Source organism: Arachis stenosperma, chromosome 5 (genome assembly GCF_014773155.1).
Source record: "Arachis stenosperma cultivar V10309 chromosome 5, arast.V10309.gnm1.PFL2, whole genome shotgun sequence".
Lineage (NCBI taxonomy): Eukaryota > Viridiplantae > Streptophyta > Magnoliopsida > Fabales > Fabaceae > Arachis > Arachis stenosperma.
In genome coordinates this window covers 60,349,720-60,359,940 of record NC_080381.1, presented here as the reverse complement: position 1 = coordinate 60,359,940, position 10,221 = coordinate 60,349,720, and the positions used below count along the sequence as shown (strand labels likewise).

At 40.9% G+C, this 10,221-nt stretch overlaps 1 non-coding gene across 1 annotated transcript; it reads right to left on the bottom strand.

The window, feature by feature from the left end:
* Positions 1-7,956: 7,956 nt before the first annotated feature.
* LOC130983577 (small nucleolar RNA R71) lies at positions 7,957-8,060 on the bottom strand. The gene has a single exon (XR_009087560.1). It is a non-coding gene; the product is annotated as a small nucleolar RNA R71 (small nucleolar RNA).
* Between the last annotated feature and the right edge of the window lie 2,161 nt (positions 8,061-10,221).

Here is a 10,221-nt window from a genome sequence, read left to right as displayed (position 1 = left end):
CTTGCTTGACTTTCCTTTACCTAGTAAGGGATAACTAAGTAGAGCAACATCCAATTATTAATTAATCTTGAGAGTACTTCAACAAGAATAGGACTTCCAACTAATCTACTCCCAGTCAAGGCTTTTATTTAAGATTAATTAAATTCTCTAATTTAATTTCCTGTTATCAACTCAACCATTTTTGAAAACACCTGATTGATAAAATAGCACATTTCTCTGCAACTCGTTGGGAGACGACCTGGGATTCATACTCCCAGTATTTTAATTTCAATATTGTGACAACCCTTTTAAATTGATAAGAGGATTTTCGGCTGGTTAAGGACTGTACTTGCAACGTATTTCTATAAATAAATTCTTAACTCGCCAATTTTTGCCACGTCAATTTTTGGCGCAATTGCCGTTGAGTTGCAACAGTGCGCTAATTTTTTAATTGGCTTTTATTTAATTGCGATTTTTCTTTTTATTTTGTTACTATGAGCTGTACGTTTCTTTTGTTAAATGACGCGTTCACGTCCTGATCCAAGCTTGCCAGTATTTGACCCTGAGATTGAAAGAACTATTTCACGTATAAGGCAAGCTCGGCGTCGGCGAGTCCCCTCTGAGGACGAACCTGAAACGTCATCTAAGGAAGAAACAAGCTCCCTCTCTACTGATCCAGTTGATTTACGTGCAGGTGACATGGTGGCACCTAGGAGAGTCACTATCCAGGAGGAAGGGGCCCCTGATTTTACACTACAACCATTTCAGGCACACCACCCAGCAGTGGCTGTGGATTTCGAAATAAATTCTTCACTACTCAACTTGATGCCCAAGTTTCATGACTTACCTGCTCAAGAGCCTATCAAGCACCTTAGGGATTTTCAGACTGCCTGTTCTACTGTTAAACGTGATGGCACTGATGAAATCTCCATTCTTTTAAAAGCCTTCCCATTCTCTCTTGAGAGAAAGGCAAGAGAGTGGTACTACACTCAACCTGGAATGACTGTTTCCAACTGGGATACGCTTAGAAGAGAATTTTTGGAGAAATTCTTCCCAGCTGAGGTTGCCGATAAACTGAGGAAAGACATGTCCATGATTGTTCAGGATGAATCTGAAACTCTCTACGAATACTTGGAACGCTTCAATAATCTTCTAGAAGCATGTCCCCACCATATGATTGATAAGATAGTGTTACTCGGCTACTTTACACAGGGCATGAAATCTCAAGATAGGACCACATTGGAAGGTGCTAGCAATGGGTCTATGAAAAAGTACAAGACTACGGAAGAAGCATGGCAATTGATCAGCGACTTAGCAGAATCTACTAGGAATCACAGGCAGAAACAGAGTCGGTCAAGAGCTGTTGCAGAGGTATCCACTAGCAAAGAGACTGCTGTTATAGCTCAGAGCTTATGTGAAATGACTAACTTGCTGAAGCAGATGCAGCTAAGTCAACAACAGCCTCAGCAAGTTCAGCATTCTCCACCACAGCACAGCCAGTAGTTGGTTCCACAAAGAGTATGTGGAATCTGTGCAGATTACAGTCATTACACTGATGAGTGTCCACAACTCCAACCGGAAGACCACACTGTAGCAGCCACTCATAACTTCTATGACCGCCCCAATCAAGGGTACAATCAAGGTGGCAGCTATAACCATTGATGGCAGGATAACTCTAACCAAGGTTGGAGAGATAATTCTAACCAGGGTTGGAGGGACAATCATAACAGAGGTGGCAGAGATAACAATGGAAATCAGAGGTGGAATAATAATAACAACTTCAGGCAGCAAAATCAGAATCAGGCCTACAGAGCACCTCATCTAAGACAGCCTCAAGCATCTCAGCAGACCTCTCAGATCACTTATTCCTCTTCATCTCCTAATGATGGGTTACTACAATCTATTGATCGGAGACAACAGGCCATGGAAAACAACTTTACTGCTACTCTGAATGGTCTGACTTCTACTTTGCAAGTCCTTGTCTCACAGATTGGATCAATGAACAACTCCAACAACCAGTCCTCAAGCTTTGATGGACTCCCCTCTCAACCATTACCCAATCCAAAGGGTGGCATCAATGCCATCACCCTAAGGTCTGGAACCACATTGCAAGAGAGGAATCAGGAAGAGCCAAACCCACCTGAACACGCCTCAGCTGAAGAGGTAGTGGAATTAAAAGATGTTGAGGAAGAAAAGGATATACAGGACATAGCTGAGGAAGAAGACGCTAAATCACAGGAAGAAGCACCAAAGGGCACAGGCACTGTAGAAAATGCCAGTCCTATTCCATTTCCATAACTTTCAAGGAAGCCCAGAAAGCAGTTGGAACCTGTTCCCAAAATGGTAGAAATATTCAAAAAGGTTGAGGTAACTGTTCCCCTTTTTTATGTTATTCAACAGGTACCTAAATACGCAAAGTTTCTAAAGGATTTATGCATACATAAAGACAAAATTAATGAATTAAAAACTATTCCTTTAGGTAGTTCTATATCTGCTTTAATGGGAAATATACCTGAAAAATGTAGTGATCCAGGCCCATGCATGGTTAACTGTGCCATTGGAGGTGTGATATTTTCTGACTGCATGTGTGATTTAGGAGTATGTGTTAGTATAATGCCTTTATCTGTATATGATGTTTTGAGGCTCCCTCCCTTAAAAAGGTCGGCATCTCGTTTTGTGTTAGCAGGTAAAAGTATTTTTACAGTGGCTGGAGTTGCTGAAGATGTATTAGTGGGTATTAAAGGTCTAACTTTCCCCATTGATTTTTACATCCTGGAGATGCCCCGAAATGACTCAGAGAAACCATCATCAATCCTACTCGGAAGACCTTTCTTGAAGACCTCGAAGTTCAAATTAGATACTTTTGCAGGAACATACTCTTTTGAAATAGACGGCCGAGTAGTAAGCTTCAATCTGAATGGAGTTATGAAGCATCCTCCAAAAGATCATTCTATCTTCCAGTGTGACATCATAGATGAGACCTGGTGCACGAAATTGTGATCATCAACAATGGCTCCAATAACTTGGTAGCGCTCTCAAACGTGAATCACACTTAGTCACAACTCCGCACAACTAACCAGTAAGTGCACTGGGTCGTCCAAGTAATACCTTACATGAGTAAGGGTGGATCCTACGGAGATTGTTGGTATGAAGCAAGCTATGGTCATCTTATAAATCTCAGTTAGGCGGATAATAAATGTTATGGAGCTTTTGAATAATAAATAATAAATAAACAGGAAATAAAGATAGAGTTACTCATGTAATTCAATGGTGGGAATTTCAGATAAGTGTTTGGAGATGCTTGTTCCTGTTGGATCTCTGCTTTCCTACTGCCTTCCTTCAATTCTTCTTATTCCTTTCCATGGCAAGCTGTATGTAGGGCATCACCGTTGTCAATGGCTACATCCCATCCTCTCAGTGAAAAAGGTCCAAATGCTCTGTCACGGCACGGCTAATCATCTGTCGGTTCTCGATCATGTTGGAATAGAATCCCTTCATTCTTTTGCGTTTGTCATCACGCCCAACAATTGCGAGTTTGAAGCTCGTCACAGTCATTCAATCCCTAAATCCTACTCGGAATACCACAGACAAGGTTTAGACTTTCCAGATTCTCATGAATGCCGCCATCAATCTAGCTTATACCACGAAGATTCTGATTAAGGAATCTAAGAGATATGCGCCCGGTCTAAGGTAGAACGGAAGTGGTTGTCAGTCACGTGTTCATAGGTGAGAATGATGATGAGTGTCACGGATCATGACATTCATCATGTTGAAGTGCAACGAATGTCTTAGAATAAGAACAAGCGGAATTGAATAGAAAATAGTAGTAATTGCATTGAAACTTGAGGTACAGCAGAGCTCCACACCCTTAATCTATGGTGTGTAGAAACTCCACCGTTAAAAATACATAAGTGATGAAGGTTCAGGCATGGCCGAATGGCCAGCTCCCAAACATGGTCAAAGGATCAAAAAATACAATCAAAGACATATAATACTGATGAGCGGATAATTTATACACTTTTTGGCATTGTTTTTAGTATGTTTTTGGTATGATCTAGTTAGTTTTTAGTATATTTTTATTAGTTTTTAGTTAAAAATCACTTTTCTAGACTTTACTATGAGTTTGTGTGTTTTTCTGTGATTTCAGGTATTTTCTGGCTGAAATTGAGGGACCTGAGCAAAAATCTGATTCAGAGACTAAAAAGGACTGCAGATGCTGTTGGATTCTGACCTCCCTGCACTCGAAGTGGATTTTCTGGAGCTACAGAAGCCCAATTGGCGCGCTCTCAACGGCGTTGGAAAGTAGACATCCTGGGCTTTCCAGCAATATATGATAGTCCATACTTTGCCCAAGATTTGATGGCCCAAACTGGCGTTCAAAGTCACCCTCAGGAATCCCAGCGTTAAACGCTGGAACTGGCACCCAAATGGGAGTTAAACGCCCAAAACTGGCATAAAAGCTGGCGTTTAACTCCAGGAAGAGTCTCTACACGAAAATGCTTCATTGCTCAGCCCAAGCACACACCAAGTGGGCCCGAAAGTGGATTTTTATGTCATTTACTCATCTCTGTACACCCTAGGCTACTAGTTTTCTATAAGTAGGACCTTTTACTATTGTATTGAGATATCGGGGTAGCTATCTTCGTGTTTTATGCTATCTTAGATCATTGGGAGGCTGGCCATTCGGCCATGCCTAGACCTTATGCTTATGTATTTTCAACGGTGGAGTTTCTACACACCATAGATTAAGGTGTGGAGCTCTGCTGTACCTCGAGTATTAATGCAATTACTATTGTTCTTCCATTCAATTCCGCTTGTTCTTGTTCTAAGATATCACTTGTTCTTCAACTTGATGAATGTGATGATCCGTGACACTCATCATCATTCTCACTTATGAACAAGGTGACTGACAACCACTTTTGTTCTACAAGCAACCAAGGCTCTAGTGAATATCTCTTGGATTCCTGATTGCACGATGCATGGTTGATCGCCTGACAACCGAGTGCTCGCCTGACAAACGAGCCAACCATTCCGTGAGATCAGAGTCTTCGTGGTATAGGCGAGAACTGATGGCGGCATTCAAGAGAATCCTGAAGGTCTAACCTTGTCTGTGGTATTCTGAGTAGGATTCAATGATTGAATGACTGTGACGTGCTTCAAACTCCTAGCAGGCGGGGCGTTAGTGACAGACGCAAAAGAATCGATGGATTCTATTCCGGCCTGACCGAGAACCGACAGCTGAATTCCGCGTGCTGTGACAGAGCATATGCAATCGTTTTCACTGAGAGGATGGGAGGTAGCCATTGACAACGGTGAAACCCTACACAAGCTTGCCATGGAAAGGAATAAGAAGGATTGGATGAAGACAGTAGGAAAGCAGAGAGACGGAAGGGAAGGCATCTTCATGCGCTTATCTGAAGTTCCTACCAATGAATTACATAAGTATCTCTATCTTTATCTTTTATGTTATTTTCGTTCATCACCATATCCATTTGAGTCTGCCTGACTAAGATTTACAAGATGACCATAGCTTGCTTCATACTAACAATCTCCGTGGGATCGACCCTTACTCGCGTAAGGTTTATTACTTGGACGACCCAGTGCACTTGCTGGTTAGTTGTGCGAAGTTGTGTAATGCCATGGAATTGAGCTACCAAGTTTTTGGAGTTCATGACCGGGGATTATGAGAGTTGTGAAAAAGTATTGTTCACAATTTCGCGCATCAAGTTTTTGGCGCCGTTGCCGGGGATTGTTCAAGTTTTGAGCAAGCTCTTTGTCCGGTAACATCAGTGCCAAAATCCGGCAACAGCACCAAGTTTTTGGCGCCGTTGCCGGGGATTGTTCAGTTTGGACAACTGACGGTTTATCTTGTTGCTTAGATTAGGTATTTTTTTTTCGAAATTCTTGAAGATGAATTCTAGAGTTTCATGATGATTTGTTGAAGTCTGGCTGGCTGAGAAGCCATGTCTAATCTCATTGGACCGAGGTTTCAACTTATCATCACAAGAGCTTGTTGATTTTTATCAATTTTGCTTTTGAAGCAGTGATCTGCTAAGGCTTGGCTGGCCTTTGGCCATGTCTAGTGTTTTGGACCGAAGCTTTCTTTGAAAGCTTGGCTGGCTGTGAAGCCATGTCTAATTCCTGGACCGGAGTCTTAGACTAGCATTGCACTGATTCCTGGAATTCTCATTAAGAATTTTGATACCTTTTTCCACTTAATTTTCGAAAAACACAAAAAAAAATCAAAAAAATCATAAAACCCAAAAATTTCTTGTTTGAGTCTAGTGTCTTATCTTAAGTTTGGTGTCAATTGCATGCATTCATTCATGTGTCTTAGTGATCTTCAAGATGTTCTTGATGATTTCCGTACTCTGATCTTTGAATTCTATTGACTTGAAGTGTTTTGTGTGTCTCATATGCATTCTCATTAGTGTCAGTAGTATACAAACTACTAAGTTTGGTGTCTGGCATGCATTGTTATTTGATTTTAGTTGCATTTTGATTATTCTTTATTATTAAAAATCCAAAAATATTTTTAATTTGTGTCTTTTCAAGTCAATAATACAGAGAATTGAAGATTCAGAACATACAGCAGAGGAATTGCACAAAAAAAGCTGGGCGTTCAAAACGCCCAGTGAAGAAGGACAGACTGGCGTTTAAACGCCAGCCAGGGTGCCTGGTTGGGCGTTTAACGCCCAAAAGGGTATAGTTTTGGGCGTTAAACGCCAGAATGTGCACCATTCTGGGCGTTTAACGCCAGGATGGCTAAAGGGGGAAGATTTTGTTTTCAATTCAAATTTTTTTTAGTTTTCAGAATCTTTTCAAAATCAAATCTTTTTCAAATCAATTTTTCAATCAAATCTTTTTCAAAATCAATTTCTTTCCATTTTTTTAAAGATACTTGCTATCAATTAATGATTTGATTCAACATCTCAAGTATGTTGCCTTTTCTGTTGAGAAAGGTTTAATGTTTGAATCATATCTTTTCTTGATAGCCAAGTTATTAATTTCTAAAATCAAATCTTTTTAAAATTGTTTTCAAATCATATTTTTTTAAATAAAAAAAACCAATCATATCTTCTTAACCACATCTTTTTCAAAATAGTTTTCAATCAAATCTTTTTTATTTCTAATTTCAAAATCTTTTTCAAAAATCATTTTATTTCTCTCCCACTTTCATTTTCGAAAATTAAGTAATGTTTTTCAAAAATGTTTTCAAAATCTTTCACTTAATTTTCGAAAATTACTTCCCTTCTCCTCACATCCTTCTATTTATGGACTAACACTATTCCTTAATGCAAAATTCGAACTCCATCTCCTTTGATAAGTTCGAATTTTCCACTTCTGTCTTCTACTCTTCTTTTCCTCTGACACTTCAAGGAATCTCTATATTGTGACATAGAGGATTCCACATTTTCTTGTTCCCTTCTCTTTCTTATGAGCAGGAGCAAAGACAAAAGCATTCTTGTTGAGCCTGATCCTGAACCTGAAAGGACCTTGAAGAGAAAGCTAAGAGAAGCCAAAGCACAACCCTCTTTAAAGGACCTGACCGAATTCTTCAAAGAAGAAGAACACATGGCAGCCGAGAACAACAATGCCAACAATGCAAGGAAGGTGCTGGGTGACTTTACTGCACCTACTCCCGACTTCTATGGGAGAAGCATCTCTATCCCTGCCATTGGAGCAAACAACTTTGAGCTTAAGCCTCAATTAGTTTCTCTAATGCAACAGAATTGCAAGTTTCATGGACTTCCATTGGAAGATCCCCATCAATTTTTAGCTGAATTCTTGCAAATCTGTGACACTGTCAAGACTAATGGGGTTGACCCTGAGGTCTACAGACTTATGCTATTCACTTTTGCTGTAAGAGACAAAGCTAGAACATGGTTGGACTCTCAACCTAAAGAAAGTCTGGACTCTTGGGAAAAGCTAGTCAATGCCTTCTTGGCAAAGTTCTTTCCACCTCAAAAATTGAGTAAGCTTAGAGTGGAAGTCCAAACCTTCAGACAGAAGGATGGAGAATCCCTCTATGAAGCTTGGGAAAGATACAAACAATTGATCAGAAAATGTCCATCTGACATGCTTTCTGAATGGAGCATCATAGGTATTTTCTATGATGGTCTCTTTGAACTATCCAAGATGTCTTTAGATAGCTCTGCTGGAGGATCTCTTCATTTGAAGAAGACGCCTACAGAAGCTCAAGAGCTGATTGAAATGGTTGCAAATAACCAATTCATGTACACTTCTGAAAGGAATCCTGTGAACAATGGGACTAATCAGAAGAAAGGAGTTCTTGAGATTGATGCTCTGAATGCCATTCTGGCTCAGAACAAGATATTGACTCAACAAGTCAATTTGATTTCTCAAAGCCTGTCTGGAATGCAAAATGCACCAAGCAGTACTAAGGAAGCTTCATCTGAGGAAGAAGCCTATGATCCTGAGAACCCTTCAATGGAAGAGGTGAATTACCTAGGAGAACCCTATGGAAACACCTATAATTCTTCATGGAGAAATCACCCAAATTTCTCATGGAAGGATCAAAAGAGACCTCAACAAGGTTTTAACAACAATAATGGTGGAAGAAATAGGTTTAGCAATAGCAAGCCTTTTCCATCATCTTCTCAGCAACAGACAGAGAATTCTAAGCAGAACCCCTCTGACTTAGCAACCATGGTCTCTGATCTAATCAAAACCACTCAAAGTTTCATAACTGAAACAAGATCCTCCATTAGGAACTTGGAGGCACAAGTAGGACAGCTGAGCAAGAAAGTTACTGAACTCCCTCCTAGTACTCTCCCAAGCAATACAGAAGAAAATCCAAAAGGAGAGTGCAAGGCCATAAGCATCGCCGAATTCTGGGAGGAAGAAGAGGCAGTGAACGCCACTGAGGAAGGCCTCACTGGACGTCCACTGGCCTCCAATGAGTTCCCCGATGAGGAACCATGGGAATCTGAGGCTCAAAAGGAGACCATAGAGGTTCCATTGGAATTACTTCTGCCATTCATGAGCTCTGATGAGTATTCTTCCTCTGAAGAGGATAAGTATGTCACTGAAGAGCAAGTTGCTAAATACCTTGGAGCAATCATGAAGCTAAATGACAAGTTATTTGGAAATGAGACTTGGGAGAATGAACCTCCTTTGCTCACTAAAGAACTGGATGACTTGTCTAGGCAGAAACTGCCTCAAAAGAGGCAGGATCCTGGGAAGTTTTCAATACCTTGTACTATAGGCACCATGACCTTCAAGAAAGCCTTGTGTGACTTAGGGTCAAGTGTAAACCTCATGCCCCTCTCTGTAATGGAGAAGCTAGGGATCTTTGAGGTACAAGCTGCAAAAATCTCACTAGAGATGGCAGACAACTCAAGAAAACAAGCCTATGGACTTGTAGAGGATGTTCTGGTTAAAGTTGAAGACCATTACATCCCTACTGATTTCATAGTCCTAGAGACTGGGAAGTGCATGGATGAATCCATCATCCTTGGTAGACCCTTCCTAGCCACAGCAAAGGCTGTGATTGATGTTGATAGAGGAGAGTTGATCATTCAAGTGAATGAAGAATCCTTGGTGTTTAAGGCCCAAGGATATCCCTCTATCACCATGGAGAAGAAGCATGAAGGGCTTCTTTCAAAGCAGAGCCAAACAGAGCCCCCACAGTCAAACTCTAAGTTTGGTGTTGGGAGGCCACAACCAAACTCTAAGTTTGGTGTTGAACCCCCACATTCAAACTCTAAGTTTGGTGTTGGGAGATCCCAACATGGCTCTAAGTATCTGTGAGGCTCCATGAGAGTCCTCTGTCAAGCTAATGACATTAAAGAAGCGCTTGTTGGGAGGCAACCCAATGTTTTATAATTAACTATTTTCTTTTGTTATTTTATGTCTTTTGTAGGTTGATGATCATAAGAAGTCACAAAATTAATGAAAAAAGCAAAAACAGAATGAAAAACAGGAAGAAAAACAGCACACCCTGGAGGACGCACCTACTGGCGTTTAAACGCCAGTGATGTTAGCTGTTGGGCGTTTAACGCCCAGTCTGGCACCATTCTGGGCGTTTAACGCCAGAAAGGGGCACCAGACTGGCGTTAAACGCCAGAAAAGGGCAAGAACCTGGCGTTAAACGCCAGGAATGGGCACCAGCCCGGCGTTTAACGCCAGAAAAGGCACAAAACATGATTTTGCATGCCATTTGGTGCAGGGATGACTTTTCCTTGACACCTCAGGATCTGTGGACCCCACAGGATCCCC